At 37.5% G+C, this 19,455-nt stretch overlaps 3 long non-coding RNA genes across 5 annotated transcripts in view; 1 reads left to right on the top strand and 2 right to left on the bottom strand.

Annotated features, from left to right (window-relative positions):
• Positions 1-17,986, top strand: part of LOC307010390 — a 48,361-nt gene extending 30,375 nt beyond the window's left edge. The window contains exons 2-4 of one of the 3 annotated variants that reach the window (XR_013800185.1): positions 9,387-9,497; positions 16,524-16,594; positions 17,863-17,986. This is a non-coding gene — a long non-coding RNA (uncharacterized lncRNA). Of the gene's footprint in view, positions 1-9,386; positions 9,498-13,148; positions 13,233-16,523; positions 17,075-17,862 lie in introns of those variants that run through there. The other 2 variants (XR_013800187.1, XR_013800186.1) reach the window with 2 other exon arrangements.
• LOC307010391 overlaps positions 1-19,455 on the bottom strand; it is a 39,247-nt gene that overhangs the window by 3,166 nt on the left and 16,626 nt on the right. Inside the window, exon 2 of the long non-coding RNA XR_013800188.1 lies at positions 9,372-9,448. This is a non-coding gene — a long non-coding RNA (uncharacterized lncRNA). The remainder of the gene's footprint in view (positions 1-9,371; positions 9,449-19,455) is intronic.
• On the bottom strand, positions 629-5,786 carry LOC307010389. The gene is made up of 3 exons (XR_013800184.1): positions 5,633-5,786; positions 2,622-2,716; positions 629-892 (listed from the first exon to the last, which is right to left on the bottom strand). It is a non-coding gene; the product is annotated as an uncharacterized lncRNA (long non-coding RNA).

Raw genomic sequence — 19,455 nt, 5'->3', positions numbered from 1 at the left:
GTGACCAGAGAAGGATGTGAACAATTACCAATTCTCAAAACACTACTTTACCGTAGTTAAATATATTACACGCCTTACACCCGCGGCTGCGGCCCTCTCTCGCTGCAGCCTGGGATACGTGGACCTTACAGAAATCCAGCCACCTTCAACAGGCACAGTCTACTGCAATTAACCAATCATCATAATCATCATCATCATTACCATCATCATCATCATCATAATCATAAACTCACTGAACGTGCTTTGTACAAGGTGCTTGGCACTCATTTGCACAAGCCAATGTTAGTTTTTGTTTTATTTTCACTTCTCTTTTTGGGAGAGAATTTTTATATATGAAAATATCCAAACACCGTTTTGGTTTTACAGATATACAGTAACAGATTTAGAGCAGAACGGGGAGTGTCGTATTAATGTACAAAAAATATATACACACTGTTAGAAATTTCTTGTAATTTTTACAGGAAATTCCTGGCTAATAGTTGCCGTGAATTTACTGTAAACAGTATACAGGACTGTTATTGTAAAATAATTACAACAAGGTACTGAATTTCCTGTAATTTCACAGGATAGAATACTGTAAATATTACAGCAAAATTTTATATTTACGGCAACTCAGTAGCCAGGAATTTCCTGTAATTTTAGAGATTTCCTGTAAATTCACAGGACAGAATATTGTAAATATTACAATTAAATGTTGTAACTTGGATAAATGTCCTCTTTCAGACTTCTGCAAAGAAAAACAAAACACTTAGTATTTTTTTAAATATTTTTTTATTTTCTCTTAAAACTGACGAGAAAACAAACAATCCATTACTGTACAGTACAGTAAAACTTGAATGCCTCGTTTTTCTCTGCCTTGCTGCCCGTCTGGGGATTTATGCCGCAAAAGGCTCTGAAAACAGGGGAAAAAACACACTTATCAGGTAACATTTAAGACTTGATATGACATGGTCATAACCATGACATGAAACATTAAGGGATCTTTATGAATGAATGAGTGCTTGTGTGTGTGTGTGTGTGAGACTGAGAGTCATCGTGGGCTATATGAGTATGTGTGTGGCTTGGCACGATCGATGCAAGGGTCTGCGATGCGAGTGCAAGATTCAAGCAATCACTGTTCAGTAAAACCATTCAGTAAAATCTGATCACTCAAAATGCGAAGTAGGTAATATGTTTCTGTATTAAGTGGGCCGAGGTGACTTACTGACATCCCTAACTCTAACAAAAAATGTCAATTACAGAAAAGTTATAAACATTGATTAAGATCCCTTAATATATCAAGTCATTGCTTATGGAGGTATATTTGATTCAAATCAACTGAACGCCTGTGACAGTGCGATTTGTAGTTGTAGAGAATAGCCACACATGTGTATCAGTAAATTTGAAGTCACAGAGAGAAATTATTTAATGAGTTGCAAACTTGTAGACTTTTTTTTCTCTCCCACAAACACAACACAGTTACACCTTCTCAAATTCTTCATTGCAGGTTCACAAATCCTATTCTACAAATCACAAATTAAGAAACTCGTACGCTCACATTTTTAATACAATCGCTGTAGTGAATATGGTGCACAACGCATTTACACACCCGCATCAAGAAATGTGAAGTCGTGGAGAAATTTTGCACATCCACAAATCAGTATGTGAACTCATCCAATGAGAGTTGCACACTTGAAGAATATTTCTTGTATGACTTGTAGCCTATATGTTTCTAGCACAAACACAAGTACATAACTACAGCTGCTTGAATCTGCTGCAACGAATCTCAAACACTGTTACAAAAGGTAAAAATAGTTTCAGCGCGAACTTGATATACAATTGTGCATCATTTAATTTCATAAAAGTATATGAGCTTTATGAAATGATGCACAATTGTATTTTAAGTTCGCGCTGAAACTATATTTACCTTTTTTGAAATAATCCATTAATAAACCTGCTGAGAAACGATCGCGTGAACTAAAATGAGCAGTTAGACATGCGCATGCTCTGGAAACTCATGAATATTAATGTAGGCTCCGCCAAGTGCCTCTACAGATGCACAACACACTTTTGAACCAAATATCATGGTGCAAAATGGAGAGCGCGCAAAACTTGTCACTTGAAAGCAAAAAACAGTGTTTGAGATTCGTTGCAGCAGATTCAAGCAGCTGTAGTTATGTACTTGTGTTTGTGCTAGAAACATACAAGAAATATTCTTCTAGTGTGCAACTCATTGGATGAGTTCACATACTGATTTGTGGATGTGCAAATTTCTCCACGACTTCACATTTCTTGATGCGGGTGTGTGAATGCGTTTTGCACCATATTCACTGCAGCAATTGTATTAAAAATGTGAGCGTACGAGTTTCTTAATTTGTGATTTGTAGAATAGGATTTGTGAACCTGCAATGAAGAATTTGAGAAGGTGTAACTGTGTTGTGTTTGTGGGAGAGAAAAAAAAGTCTACAAGTTTGCAACTCATTAAATAATTTCTCTCTATGACTTCAAATTTACTGATACACATGTGTGGCTATTCTCTACAACTACAAATCGCACTGTCACAGGCGTTCAGTTGATTTGAATCAAATATACCTCCATAATTGCTATGATCGTTTTCATGACAGTGCCATGTTTAAACTCACCTCTGAATTCAAGTGTGCTTGCGGCTTCTGTGGGGCCCCCATCACACCATGCTCCTTCCATGGACATAATCCACGTCTGCGCCGCGCAGTATCTCCTGAAACCCATTAACAATATGATAACTAAAAGCTGCACAACACACTATTGCCACCTAACATGAGGGCACCTATTATGGAATTTTGAAATTTACCTTTCATATAGTGTGTAACATAGATCTAAGTCAACAAAAACATCCTGCAAAGTTTGAAATATGAAAGTGCACTGTATATAAAGTTATTGTCTTTCAAAAGTGAGAGTCGACTCTGAGTCATTTTTATGAATCGTTAGAAGACCGAAGCTTTTTCTCTGACTAGATGACGTCAACTTGTCAAGTTATTTGAATACGATACGCCCACTTATTGCGCTCCAAGGCCAGCAGGGAAACACTTGAAAACGTCATGGCGACGAGACGCTGTGTTGTGCGACTCAAGTGAAGTCAGCATTTGAAGACTTAGGCCACATTTACACATAGCCGGGTATTTAGAGAAACGAATATTTCTCCCCCTCCGTTTTCAATAATAACATCGTGCACACAACCCGCATAAATACGCCGTCGAGCGCCTTTATAACTATGCTAAACCTATGGGCGGCAGTGTAGGGAGAAGGATAAAGCCATGCAAGCCAATCAGAATCGACAAGAGAGAAGCAGAGAACCTAAAACCCCGTTTCTCCCAGTTGACACGACAACATATAACCGGCGTTTTCAGAAATCTCCACTTTGGCCGGAGTTTTTAGAAATGATCGTTTTCTGGGATAAAAACGGCGTTTTCGTGTAAATGACAGGCCAAAACGCAGAGAAATATCTGCGTTTTCCCATCGTGTAAACGGGGCCTAAGTGGCTACAATTCATATATACAACTATACCACAGAAGTATAGTCCGTGCCTTGTGCTTTGTTCGCGCCATTTTGAAGACGATTGCTTTATCAACTTAAATGCAATCAAGCTTGGATTCGCTGATATTGAAGGAAGGTTCAGTTCCAAGTGTATTTGCATCAGCTTCCTCCTCCGTATCACAACCTGTAAGTGTTATTAATAATTGTTGCTTTTATGTTTTATGTAGCATGCTTAATAATTATTTTGTTTGTTGTGTAAGCACCGTTTAGCTTCTAGGTCTTCAATGACATGAAATATGTGAAGTGTTTGTCGTTGTTTTCGGAGTTGTCTTATAGAATAGATTAATACCTCGAGGCTCGTAGTAACATAACTGCATTTTTTTTTTTTTTTTTTTTTAAACGTTATGTTTATACATCGGGCTAACGCAAACAAAGACTGATTGTGCTTTTACAATATGAACTCTGGGCTTTGCTCGCTAACATAACATTAAATTCTTTATCTTATTTTTAGTTTTTTACTACAAACTACAAAGCAGTGGACTATAATCATTATTATAACACGATTTAATTGATAAAAGCATCATTGTACGTGTTAAACAATAAGTATTATCTCTGTAAACACTGCTGGGTCATCTGACCAATCGCAGATTAGCGTCGCGCAAAGGCGGGGACGGGGTTTGGAAAAATGAGTCGTTGAACGATTCATTTGGGAGTCGGTGAGCAAATCAGGTAAAAATAAATGCATATTATACGAAAACAAAAGTGTTTTTTGTCATTGCATGCATGTAAAACTGTTGTTGGGGACTCCCTAAACAACATTAGGAACATTTTAAATGTCATAATAGGTGCCCTTTAATGTTCAAGTGGAGAAAGACTCGCACACCTCCACTTGAACATTATTATCTCCTTAAACCCCCGCACCCTCCATCAACAACTCAAATAAAGACATTTTTAAACCGAAAAATTGCTCAAAAATGACGTTCGAATATTCCCTCTAAAAAACAATCAAACATATATTCGAACATTTGGTTGGGCATTTTGTCAATGACGCGCATTACGTCAATAACAGGACAAATTAATACAAAGAGACATAACTACTTGTATAGGTAGTTTATTTAAGTTTAAACCTATTTGACAACGTATTACCTACACTAAAACAAGCAAATCAACTAATGGCTAAGACCGCACAGCATCTCACTCTCGCTCGCTGGCACTCTCTCTCTCTCTCCCCGCTCTCTGTGCATAGCAGCTAACGTTAACGGTTTAAACTAACAACAACAACAATAAACAAATGTTGAATGCTGATCAAGAGTTTTGTGCAAGCAATTTAAGGGCGCGACTCTTGTCCCAAATATAGCAGGCTTCATTCAGTGATTGAAACAAATATTATTAACATTAATTGAAGTTTTACAGTATATAGAACCGACATTGAACGCTCCGAGCGAGCTGTGCTGTGCTAACTTAACGTTAAACATGAAACTTTTCCTTGACGTGAAACGGTAACGTTAAATAATCAAACCAGTGGGAGCCTGCAGTGCATGAAAGTGCTGTATCTAACCTAAGTTACCTTATTCATGCAATATCCCAGGCAGCGCGCCGCCGCCCATTCGGAAAGCAGACAGCCGCGCCTCTGCTAAGTTACCACGGCGTGTTTTTCCACATTCGAATATTAATTTTCACCTTCGAAATTCTGTTTTTAAAACTATTCGAATTTAGAATATTCGTTGACAGCCCTAAATGACAGTCGAGCTAGCTAGCCAATCCATCCAAACAGTGAAAGAACCACGTTGACGTTAACGTTACTTCAGGAAGATTAAAAATAGCATTCATTTGTGATGAACAAGATAAGTTAACGCTAACGTTAGCAACTACCAGTAACGTAACGTTACATACCTGATTTCAATGGACTGATGGAGGAAGAGACGCGTTAATAACGTTAGCTAACTTATCATGAAAGCACCTATTTCTGCCCATGCCCTATTTCAGCTGTTTTCAGCCTAACGTATAACTTACAGCTGACTTTATGTTAGCTAATCAAAGCAGACAAAACCGTCACCATCCACTCAGATATGCAGAACTAATAACGTTATATCTATGATATAAAAATACATAGGGTAACAGTAACGTGAAGTTAAGTTACCTTCGTCCCAGAATGTTTGCTGCTTCTTTTTTCGTCTTCTTGAATGATGGCTTAGTCCCAGAATGTTCGTTTAGAACTAACCGCCTAAAAATTCAAAATTCAGTCCGCGGTGAACCCATGATGCAACGCGGTGGCAGTAAAATCATTGTAAAACTCCGCGTGTACAGTGTAGTTACAATAAAAATACAGGACTGTCCAATAATTTCCCATGATGCATTGCCGTTTACAGTAAAAACACAAATACAATACATTGTTGTAATATTTACTGTAGAAATTACATCAATTGCTAACAGTGCAGTATATCTTGCTTATAGTTTGATTTGACCTATTAATGGATGTTCAATTATAACATCATTCTTTATATTTAAATGTTAAAAAAATAACTTGAACTATCATGGCTGAGCAGACAGAGAGGGTTTATAACATTACTTTATGTAAATTTACTGGACACATTGAGATTTTACAAAATGTGTTTGTGCATAAACTACATTTGACAGAGCTGTGAGAGTGACTTACACATACACACATTGGTTATGTAGGCCTATATTTTAGAGTGGTCAGCCTGTTATGTATTTGAATTTATTTTTTTTTATTTTTTTTTACTGATTTGGTATACCAGTTTGTTTTATTTACTCGCCCTCATGTTGTTCCAAACCTGTATGACTGTCTTTCTACTATATGGAACACATAAGAAGATATTTTGAAGAACGATTCAACTGTTTTTGTACAATGAAATTCAGTGATGTCCAAAACAGTGTTAGACCCCCTTTGACTTTTTGACTTCAAGGTCAAGAAAATACATATTTTATGTTCCACAAAAGAAAGAAAACTACAAGTTGTAAATCATGACAGAATTGTAATTTTTGGGTGAACTCGCTGTATTTTACTTATTTACTTTATGGGGATGGGGATTACCACAATAAATGAAAGCAGAACATTTATTTGTCCATCATTTCCAATTCGTGTGAACAACCCATGCAGTGCGGTAGGTTGTAACACAGCACTCCATGTACTTGATGACAATTTAGACAGTTTAAATATGCAGTATAGATTTCTAAAATAGGCCTAGTTTAATTTGTAACAAGCAAATAGGAAAATTACATTAAAGTTTGACGCATAAAAACAGAGCACCAAACATTGAAACACCACCCTTAAACCCTGCTCTCCACGTAAAATGGGCTTAAAATTAATTGTTGATGATTAGGCTATTCCATGCACGCAGCATTGAGAGTTTTAACTTAATCTTGTTCGGGGGGAAATCCACAATTTTCTATTTTTCGCAACTGCATCTGCGTGCTGCACATAAAAACTCTGCAATAAGTCCGCATGAAATAAATACAGACACAATCCCTCCGGCCATGTGGGTGTCCAACTGTAATCCCAACAGACTGATCCACTCCGTATTCAATATGGGGAGTAATTGGCCCTCAATGCGAGGAAATGCGCAGCGCAGCACACAGGCCCCAGTGACTCTCGGTGCTGTTGCACTGGAAAAGGCGGAACTAGCTCATTTTGATCCTGGATTTAAGAGATGAAACTAATCCTGATTGCCACAAATCAAAACCTGGACTGTAGCCTAATTAGTGAACGCGGATATGGCTCCATGCATCGGAGACAAGTTAAACAAACAATTATATCTATACTACAGAACCGCTTCTCGGAAGCTCAAGTTAAACCGTCGGTCGTCTGACACACGCACGTTAATAAAGCTAATTTACTGAAGCTGTCAGACGCAATAAGAAACGAAACGCAGCAGATTTTTTGGTGATGAAAATGGGCGCATTTGGGAATAGAATGCACATTTAAATGACAACAAACAAACACTGAAAATAAATGGTTTTAATCTGGTAAATACCCTGTACAAAAAAAGCGTAATCGTTTATTAATAGGCATAGTAGTAGGCTAAAAATAATAATTAAATAACAATTATTTAAAATAATGGCTAATTATAATGTCTATATAATTATTGGCTATTTAGCCTATTTTTTAATAGGCTATTGTTCTTATTATTATTATTGCATTTTTGTTTACATAGGTTGGAAGTCATTTTAGAAACATTTTCTATCTAACAGATCTCAGGTTTAAATGTGGGCATTTTAAATGGTCGTTTCTGATTTATGGACAGTCAACGGGATTGCGGGCGCCGTTTACACTCAATCACTAGTTGAAGCTCCTCCGACAGCACGCTAAACTGAGGGCATAATGTGTCCACTTGGGCTAAAAGCCGGTGTACGGTTGCATCGCATAGCATCTGCCTAATAGATATTGCAGAGACTGAACACAAATGGGCTTCGTATGCCATCACTTCACACCGCTCACAGGTAGAGTCTGTCTGTATAAATGCTTTATCTTAAGTTATCTCTAAATGGCCCGCTATAACCGTCCTGATGAAAACAATCACTGAGAGTAATGTGTTTAGCTTTAGCTTATTTTACAATTTAACATCCGCTTATACAGAAATAAGGATCCACGCTGCAGCCTAAACATTGCACGTGTTATTCACGATTCTTGAAAGATAAACTAGGCGAAATCGATGTAGCAAATATAAGAAATCCGCTTTATTTGTGGATCGGCTGTTATTTAAACCTGCTAAACTCACTCATTCAGTCAGACGCTTTCCAGAGCGCAGCTTTAATGATTGTTGTCAAATCAAATGATTAATGACTTCACAACTGCAGCATTAGCTGGACAAGCGAGTTATTTTATTTTGTTCATGAGCAAACAGACATAAGACACAGAGGAAGAAAGTATTTGCTTATAATATAACATGTCTGATTATTTCAAATAAATTAAAACAAAACCAGCAACAATATATAATTATATTGAAAAGATTGGAATAACAAAATTATTAATTTTGAGGTGTGTGTGTGTGTGTGTGTGTGTGTGTGTGTGTGCAATAGTTTGATTTAATTAATTAATCATCCTCAAATCACTAAACCTCTAAATTAGAGTAATTCAGGAGATAATTAGTCATGCATTAAGTCCTTTGCTGAGACCAATATAATCTGGTTTTATTACTTTACATCTGTGGTACAGAGTTACAAATAATTCTCATTTGAATATTATGCAAATTCCCAGCAGGCACACACATCCTCAGGGTAGCTTTGAGAAATAATTAAAACGAATGAATACATATAAACACTCATTGCATACAATACATTTAAACAATATTATCAAAAACACAATTCATGATGATAATTTGCATTGCTGCAGGCGGCAATGGTTTGTAAATAAAGGTGTTTGTGAGCAGGTGTAGAGGGGGAGTGTGTGTGTGTGTGTGTGTGAGAGAGAGAGAGAGAGAGAGAGAGAGAGAGAGAGATGCTTCACTTGTGGTATCCATGGTCATGTACAGCATGGATGAAGGTTACTGTCTCTCTTGTGTCAGTGTGCAGGTTACTGTTTCTGTGGTCACATTGGCCTCTATCTAGGTTTGTGTGTGTGTGTGTGTGTGTGTGTGTGTGTGGGGGGGGGGGGGGGACCTGGCAAATCCTATAGCCTATTATAGGGACATCATTTATGCAGAAAAATGGCAATATCCGAAATCCTTGTCCTTGTGGGGACATTTTTTGGTCCCCGTGAGGAAAACAGCGTATGAAATGTAATGGGTCAATGACGGGTAGGGTTAGTGTAAGGGGATAGAATATACAGTTATAAAAATCATTGTCTATGGAAAGTCCCCTTTAAAAAACATGAAAACACAACGTGTGTGAGTTGGCTCAGTCTTATTCTGATATATTACCAGTTGATCCTTCAGTTTCCTGCCATTGATCAAGCCCCACCTATTCAGCTGATGGGCCAGAGGAGAAACCCGATCACCTAACAAGAAAGAAGCAGAGGAGAGAGGAAGGAGAAAATGAGAGAAATGGTACAAGCCTTCACCACAGCCTCTTTTTTCCATTCTTACCTAAAATACATCCCACTCTGTGCATCTCAGTTTTTCTGTACCTACTTTACATTTACACATAATTCATCAGCGGCAGCTTGTCACCACAAGCAGCCTGTGATTCACATTCAGAAATGCAACCAGGCGACTAACAATATTATCCTTATTTAGCGTCTTCCCAAACTGTACGAAGTGTTGCAGTGATCACACACACCAAAACTGTCTTGTATATATGTCGCTAACCACAGACAGGCATTACAGTATCATATTAACTCGATGATTATTAGCTGACAGATCTGTCATTAAGGCAAATATCAGGAGAGTGGCAATTATAGTCTGTGGATTCCTTTTACACTGACATACATCATCCTCATCTTCTCTTTTACACATACACACACACAAACACTGAGAGACTGAGTGACAGTAGATCAACTAGCCTGGCCCCGAGGAGGTCATAACCCACACCATCTGGATCTGATCGAGCTGTGCACAGAAAGGTGCTGCGTTTGCAAGGTATAGCCCCTTTAGCAGTGGGAACCTGCTACGCCGTTGCTCTCATATTCGACTGTTGAAGCTGGGCATCTGAATGCATATTCATACTTTTGTACTGCTGAAAGACGAGTGTAATGTTTGGATCTACTAGTGTATGGAAAATTCAGATGCTGGCGGGTTTAATGTGATGATTTAGCCATCCAATGTAAATGTACAAAACATTATATTCTCCCATGCGAGGGGGGTAAGAAAACAATGACAGACTTTTAGGCCTTTTTTGTGTAAAAGAAAACGTTAACGTGTGTCTGTCGGGAAGCTGTTCAAGTCTATGCTTGGCCTGAGAGAGCTCAAGTCATTCACTCCAGCGGTGTAGCTGTCAATTACTGTCCTTATCGGCTTACAACTGGGGAAGGTGAGCGAGTGACAAACCTCTCTTTGAGGTTTTAGGTTACACAATATGGTAACAACAAACTGTCACTGGGCTTTAGAGGCCTCATCGAGGAACCTGGGGAAATTCCGCCCTGGGTCAATGCACATAGTGTCTGATTCCAGGAGTTTTCGGTGAGATTATCTCTTTGCAATGAACTTAAACTTCAAAATCTGCACTAGTTGACCTATATGGATAGTGTTGGATTGAGCTAGTCTATTTTTCCCTCTTGTTGACCGGATTATTTTTTTTCTAGACTTATTGTAGCACCACTGAAGTAAATCTGTGGCACTTTAAATGCTGACGGATACGTCTCACACCCGATGATATATAAAGTTGGGTCTCAGTAGCCCATGTCCTTCTGCAGAGTCTTGTGGTGCCCTTGTCACAACCGCACTGACAAATGATCAGGCTCAAATAACGGCACACTGCCGCTGTCAGTTCCACAGAGACATGTAAACAATATTTTGCTGAAACTAAATTAAGCGTGTAAACGTTTCTCTAAAGAATCACTGCAGACCAACACTCTATTCTGTCGCTGCTGTTGCATTTCACAAAATCTTTCTCTTTGTATATAACTTCTGAATTACTTAACCGGAGAGTAAGCGAAAAGAATCATGCTCACGGGACATAATACATGTAGTTGGGAAAACTGAATCTTAAAAAAATTAACTGGCATTAAATAATGTAGTTTTGCCACTATAGTTTCGCCAGAGTTCTAGATAGCTATCTTTAAGATAAATATTTTTACTATAATATGCTGATGTTTATGCTCTTTTTTTTATTTAATTTTTTTAGCATTTTTGTACAATTACATCCTATTTCTTAAAGACTTAAAAGGATATAGTCCACACTAAAATGAAAAATTCTGTCATCATTTACTCTATCTAATACTGTTCCAAACCGGTTTGACTTTATTTTGTATGCAGAACACATAAGAAGATATTTTGAAGAATGTCGAGGAAACAAACAACATTGGAGCCCATTGACTTCCCTTGTATGGAAGAAAAAACACTGAGACTATTTTTATTTTTTAAATATATTATTTTATGTTTCACAACAGAAAGAAAGTACAGTTTTGAACCAACAGCAGGGTGAATAAATGACAATAAGATTTGTTTTGTGTTGGAGGAACAGCTTAACTGGCATGATGAAGGCTTAACATACATTATTATTTAGATAATGAAACTCACAATAAATCACAATAAACTATGATAAAGTCAGATACTGTTGTTTAATTATGTATTGTTTAGCACAGCAACCTCTTAATTGTGCAGTATTGCTGTCATATCAGATTATTTCCTATTATGTAAAGACGTAAGATATAATATTTTTGGTATTTAAAGGTATTTAGAGGCACAAAATGAAGCTAACAATAATCACAGAACGCAGTAAATTAAAATGTTTTTCACTTACAAGCTATAGCCTAAAGTATATCAACTTTATGTTTGCTAAATGTATTCACTATGATTCCTGCCAAGCAATGTCAATTTATCAAGTTATATGGAAGATATTAAGGTTCTACTACCAGAATACAAACCATCTCAATTGTATTTAGGAAAACAAAACATCGCAGCAAATGATCTGTCTGCAAAAGTCTGTTAATAACCCGTTTCTAATTGGTTAAAAAAATGTCGCTGTTTACCAAAGATCATTCTAAAGCATCAATGGTTGCCATTGTTGGTGAGGAAAAGCTGAGCGCATGAAAGACACGGGAAGCAATAAAACCACCCAAGGGCTCAGATTTCTTTCTCTTTATTCATATCTCCCTCTAAAGCAATTATCCATTTAGTTTGCTAATTTAGCTTTTCCTTTAAGTCTAGCATGAAGCAGGGTTGAAATTAAGACCTCAAACGGAGAAAAGACATCTTATCAGAATACATCAGCCTGCCATCACAATGATAAGTGATGGTTATTACTCCAAGGGTCATTTCACTGTTTATGCTATTTCACAATATTGTTAAGCGGCTCGTATTTTACATGTGACAAAACATGAGTCTGTATCTTTTCAGCAGAATCTTAAAGTAAATAAACGGGGCCCTACCATAGCACTCCCCTACTGAGAGCAGCTAAGATTGCCCCATCACTCTTTATTATTTTTTCTACTTCACTCCTTGCTTTTATGCATTTTATTAAGAGCTGTAAAGCTAAGCGTCTTTTGTATAAAATATATACAAACTTCATTTTATTAGACCACAAGCCACAATTTCACTGTTTGACAAGAAAATAAGTTGAAGTGAAAAAAGTCACATTGCTCAGCTCCATCTAGAAGCCATTTAAAATGTCACTGCGTCTGACCAAAGATATCTTTAACAGCATCGATGCATCAACAAAGGCCGGATAGTCGGGCTAATGTAAGACTAATGCAGAAAGCGGGAGCTTGTTTTTATTACCGCGCAGCCCAGTGTTTGTGCAATTTCTCGATTTTCTAAAGCCCACGTTGACAGGCCCACTCTTTGAGCCAAGCCCCAGCAGATGTCCAAACATCGGTTGATGTAACCAGCAGGACCCGTGCACCCAGTGCACAGAAGAAGAAAAAACATGGTGGCCAAAGCAGAATAACTCAAATGGGATAGCCAATAAGTTCACACATCCAGGAAACAGAGTTTAATGTAATGTTAACACTGTTAGTAGGTTTAACAGTTATAAACAAAGCAGACATCTTCAGCCCAGCGTAATCCCGAGAGGACTCCTTTATGTGACTTTCTTTGCAGGAAACGTTGTGATGAATCACTTGACCTCTGATCCATAGGCAGCGAGAAGTGTGTGTGAATGGGTTTCTGAGCCATTCAACCAAAGTAAGTGTATTGCAGTATGTAGAGTGTGAACAAAAAATGTTCTTGTTCCATAAACAAATATTTATGTATACACTCAAAATACCATTAAAAAAGTTGTTTAATTGTTTTTTTTTGTTTTTGTTTTTTGTAAAAACTGATACTTTTTTGAATTATTTAATGGGTCAGTTCTATCATTCTAAAAAAATCTATAATTTTACTCACCCTCACGTCGTTCCATATCCGCAAGACCTTAATTCATCTTCGGAACACAAATGAAGATATTTTTTAATGAAATCCGAGAGGTTTCTGTCCCTCCATAAAGATCCAACTACACATTCAGGCCCAGAACGGTAGGAAATACATCGTTAAAGTATTCCATGTGACTCCAGTGGTTTAACCTCATGAAACGATGCAAGTGCTTTATTTGCACAAAAAACATAATTTACCACTTTATTTACGAAAATATTGATCTGCAACAACGCGCATTCACGTGTTTAGACTCGCGCATCAACTCAACGCACATACACGAGTTTTCACGAGAGCACCACGATACATGCGTTTTGTGTTCACGTGAGAGCTGAAAATATTGCGTGAACGCTTTGGATAATATTATTTTGCAAATAAAGTGGTACATTGGGGGAGTGCAAACAAAGCACTCGCGTCGCTTCATAAAATTGAGGTTAAACCACTGGAGTCACATGGAATACTTTAACAATGGTATACCGTTCTGGGCCTTGAATTTGTAAGTTGCGTTGGATCTGTATGGAGGGACAGAAACCTGTCAGATTTCATTAAAAAGATCTTCATTTGTGTTCCGAAGATGAACAACGGTCTTACTGGTTTGGAACGACATAAGGGTGAGTAATTGATGAAATAATTTTCAGTTTTGGGTTAACTAAACCTTTGCTGAATCATAATTGTGTGTGTGTGTGTGTGTGTGTGTGTGTGTGTGTGTGTGTGTGTACTTCTATCTGAGTTTCTTTAAATTATCTAATGTACCTTAGACTTTATTTTGTAGAATTTATTTTCACAGAAAAACTTAAAAAAACGACAACAAACCTATAGGTCTGAATAATGAGAAGTTATATTTTGTCTAATTGCTAAACATTACTTTTTTGTGTTCCCTTTTTTAATGAAAATAAATAAATAAACAAGAAATCATTAGAGTGACCTTTCTTGGTGTTTGCTTTTGATCCTGTCTGCCTCCTAATGTAGAGTTTGAGGAAATGATCCAATAAAAGAGGATTATCTGTCTAAGAGCAAGACAGCTATGAGCAAATCAATATGATACTGTAGTAATATGATATGGGGGCGGCAGTGGCTCAGTGGTTGGTTGTCTACAAACTGGAAGGTTGGTGGTTCTATCCCCTGTTACACCTGACCAAGTGTCGAGGTGTCCATGAGCAAGACACCTAACCCCACCTGCTCCCGACGAGCTGGATGGTGCCTTGCATGGCTGACACCGCCGTCGGTGTATAAATGAGTGAATGAATGGGTGAATGTGTGGCAATATGTACAGCGCTTTGGTGGCCATGGCGGGTCTGTTAAAGCGCTATATAAATGCAGTCCATTTACCATTTCTGTATACTTCAGTGTTGAGTTGACTTACCTCAGAGCAGTTCTATCTATCTATCTATCTATCTATCTATCTATCTATCTATCTATCTATCTATCTATCTATCTATCTATCTATCTATCTATGGGTTGACATATAAAAAATATATTTAATGTATATACACTGCATAAAGTCATATGTATACATAATGTATATACAATGTCTTTTGCTTTCTGCTCCCTTGCTTGTGAAAAAAAATTATAATAATCTAAACAAGACTAAAATATGACAGCATGGTTTTAAGTTTTATGTAGTCTAGTCCAGCAGGTCTAGTCATCCTATGGTCAAACAGTTTTTAACATTTTGTTTATGAGAAACAGGAAATAATGATAAAGTTAAGACAAACAATCTGATTTTCAAACTCCCTTTGCAAGTTGTCATCATCATCATCAAAATCTTTTTTTTATGAAGTCCTAGTCAGACTTAATCATGGCATAAATATACTGATTGTTCCATACAGCAGAAGTTTCCGTTGAGGAGGGAAACTATATATCAAAACCAGAAATGTTCACTCTTCATAACCAATTTATGGTAATTGTCATATTGATGAAAAGACAGTTATGAAATCTGTTTTTGTAAATGTCAGGTTTTCATTTCAGAGCACATTGCACAGACTTTCATGTCATGGTTCTCCATTATTTGTTTTTCCACTGCCTGTTGGGTATCTCGGCACAGGACAGTGATGCTTTCGTTTGTTTGGGCCTCCACTGAGGATGAGAAGCTCGTCTGAATCAGTCAGTGTTTGTTTAGTCGCTATCTACCCTCCATATTTGGTTTACAACTAAACTTTGCAACGTGAACTCTCTGCATCAAAATGATGGTTCACTTGAGCAAACCAAAAACAGATCTGAAACAAATTGATGTGATGTTAGTTTTCAAACTTGCTCTCTTAAAAAGCACAAAAACATGTAATTGTAAAAGCCCCAGGATAGGATGTTAACCGAAAATACTCTGTAATAATCTAGCCTTACTTCAAAAATATCTGCACATGTTATTTGCTATGGCATTGGAGAATAAAATAAACGCAGAGAGGCCGTGCCGTTGTATCCCCAACAAGTCATCAGGATCAAGTTGCTATCCACTGAGGGGATTCAGAGAGGATTGAGTGTTAACCATCATGGCTTCCCTATAAACATGCAATCACACTGACACAGAGCCTATTGTGTAAAGGAGCAGAGAAAGAGAAAGTATGGACAAAAGGGAAATGTTGGATGGAGAGAGATTGCAAGAAAGTAAGAGTTGAAAAAACCTAAAAAAAGACGATAGGAAGAAAGTGAGAGAGTGACTGAGACAGAAAGGGAAAGGGAGCTCTGTGTGGATGGATGGGCCTGCAGGCCGTAGGGACTGGTGTAACAGCCTCTCGCTCTCAGGTGTCCAGTCGATAACTGATGCATTAGTCTAGAGCTCTTTGCCGGTTTTGGGTTTAAACACACATTTTCTTAATACAACATGACCCCATTTCCCTCTCTCATTAATCATGAAACACAGTTAGACTGGCCCATTCGGCCTCCGACAAAGGGGGCAAACCTACTGTTGAACCCCTTTCACACTGCTCACATTGACTCTTATGTGCCTGTTGACTGATGAGAACTACTGGATGTTCTTCTAATACACAGACTATGCATTCATTTATGTGCTGATTTGTGACCTCAATATACAAGTTTTCATATTTGTTTATATTTATATTTCCTGTTAAGCCCAAACCTGGACATCCATGAAGGGATAATACACGATTTCCGGAGCAACTGGCTACAGCGCATCTATTAAGGTACAGAAAAAGTCTTAAAATACATCTGCCTCATACACAAATTCATGTGGTTTGTAAAAGTTTCATGAAGTTTTGTCTACAGACATCCATGACACATGCACATAGCTATAAGACACAAGTGAGCGAGGATTTCAGGTCAGACTTTGTCATCAGCTCATGGATTCTAGTTGTTTGCTGTTTGCCATTGGTGTATTTCCAGCCACCCACACAAGCTTTTCCGGTCTCTTACCCAGCAGCCCTCAGTCCTTCGGTATAGTCACATGTGTCAGATGTTCCACTGTGACTAAACATTTCTGCTCCCATTGGTGTACACAGTTTGAATTCCTCAATTCATCTTATAAACTTGTTTATGAAAGTAAACACTGTGCCTTACGGACACAGGTCATGATCATTATCCATAATTTCAACAAAATGGTGCAGGCAGGACTTCAGAACAGAGAGTAAAACGAATTCTGCTAATTCATACAGAAAAATACAGTTATTTTCCATCATGTGTCGAGTTGTAGGTAAATCCCCATGTTGCCAATGACAATGTCTGTGGTTGTTCATTTGTATATATTTTATCAAAACAACACAAAAAAATGCCAAAACCATAAAAAGAAAGTGAACATACTATACCATTCAAAAGTCTGGCCACACCTGACTTTATATATATATCTAATTTATATATAATAAATAAATTTATATATAATAAATGTTTTTATAATAAAATAATTTTAAACAAATTGCATTGCTATTATCAATTATTAATAATTTCTATAAAATGTTTTTTTTTTTTTTTAAGGAAATCAGGTTACACCTCCTAAAATTGAGTGCAATTTGCAAAGGTTGACTTCTTTGCAGAGTTAAAATGTTTTGGTCATTGCATAAATGCCTATACACTAAAATGTGTGGTTTCATAGCTTAATGATTTATCAATAGTATTTTTTTTTAAATAATAGTAATAGCATTTTATAATAATGGTAATAGCAAAGAATAAGTCTAAAAAATCTAACTTTTTATCTAACTTTTTTTGGTAACTAATCAACCTTTTTGTGTATGTATTGCACTTGCATTTGTAATATACTTCATTTTTAATATTGAAATTATATATATTAATATTTAAATATATTAAAAATATATTCTTAATTTTTTATACATTTTTCAGTAATACCTATTTGTAGTGTGCTGTTGAAAAAGACGTGTAAACACATCAGTCTAATGAGCTGTCATTATTGCCACAGTATAGACTGATGAGAGACCAGTACATTCATCTTGTGTTCTCAAAGACTACAGAGCTGAACCTGGGTGAGGTCAATACTGCCATACTCTCTATGGGTTAAAGCTGCCTGTGTGAGTGACTAGCGGCAGCTCTATAAAGGCTTGTGAGATTGTGCAGGAAATAGAGGAAACTGGAGTCTGAGGGAGACTGGGAGACGGAGGCCACAGCAGAGCAAGGAGGAACAGGTCAGATTGGGTTTACTGGCCTGTCAGTCTGTCAGTGATACCCCCACTGCATCAGTCTGTCAGCACTGCGTACAACACACACACACACACACACACACACACAAAACTTTAACATACCCTTTTCATAACAAATTTGCAGAGTGCTGCAAAATGACATTTTCCAGCTAGCCTAAATGAGATATAGTATAATATAAAACGGAGTTTGCTGATTAACACCCATTCTGAGTAGATGCAAATATTGTGGATTTTAAATATGTTTTGGAAAGCTTTGTGTGTCACCATCAGTGGCAAAAACTTTGGAGAAATTCAATCCAAAACTGTGGCCGTATCGATGAGTGACAGGATGTTGCGGGAGAAGCAACACCATGTACACAGATACCTTTCGTGATACTGTGAATGTCTTCCAATATACACACTCATACACACACCCCCACAACACACTCTCAGAGAGATGGTATTTCAATACACAGACTGGGCAGTATGGAGCGCTTTCTTTCTGTCTGTGTGGTTTCCTGTGAAAGCTTAGCAGCTGATTTTACCATCGACCACAACAATGGCCCTGACACCAAATACTCCTAAACATATACACACAAACACACACGTACAGAAAAGATGAGACCGAGAGAGAGCTCAGTGGATGTGTGTTGTGTTACAAGGTCAATAAGATCAGAATGTTTGTCTTGATGTGTAGCTGACCCTTCTTTCAGACATTAAATTGCTTATTACCTATTAAGGCATTAAGTTAAATAGTTCATAATTGTCTGATAATCTGCCCTCTGCCACCATATTCAATATCATGATTTGTGAAGTTCCATCATTGTTGTCTTCTGTCTACTCAGGGACACTATCTGGCTGTGAACCTGATGGACAGATCAATTTAGACCTTGAGATTCTATCGATACCAATCCCCATGTAGCCTCTTACCCAGTAAAGGCCACTTAAGCACAAGAGGTCCCATCAAGTTAACATTGATTCCCTCATCAATCACCTTCTGGATGGACGGACAATGGGCTATTTTAAAAGTTGCAAAGCCCATGTGTAATGTCGGATGGCCAGACATTGAGGTAACAGTGGCAGTATTTTAAGCATGGTGCTGTGTCAATAGTTGTAATGTTAGCTACATGCTACGTATGTGTACATGTACATGCACTTTAAACGTTAGATTTCTGTCAGACTAAAGCGATCACTTTTTTTAAAAGTATTTTAAGTTGTTTCCGCAGTTATAATGAGACAAAATCATTTGGCATTGTGACAAATTACTACTGTCCAGTGATGAAATATGCTTGTCCTGGAAATGGGAAGCTTCAGGTGCCGCTTCATTTGCTGTCTCCTCATGGAAAGGTGAAGTAGACTCAGATGTAGATGGCACTTTTTCATCTCCTCACTCATATTTCTGTGATTTCTTGAAAAAGTGT

The sequence above is a fragment of the Phoxinus phoxinus genome (genome assembly GCF_949152265.1).
Source record: "Phoxinus phoxinus genome assembly, chromosome: 14".
Taxonomy (NCBI): Eukaryota; Metazoa; Chordata; class Actinopteri; order Cypriniformes; family Leuciscidae; genus Phoxinus; species Phoxinus phoxinus.
The sequence above is the reverse complement of the archived record's forward strand: the minus strand, read 5'-3'. Positions and strand labels throughout refer to the sequence as shown.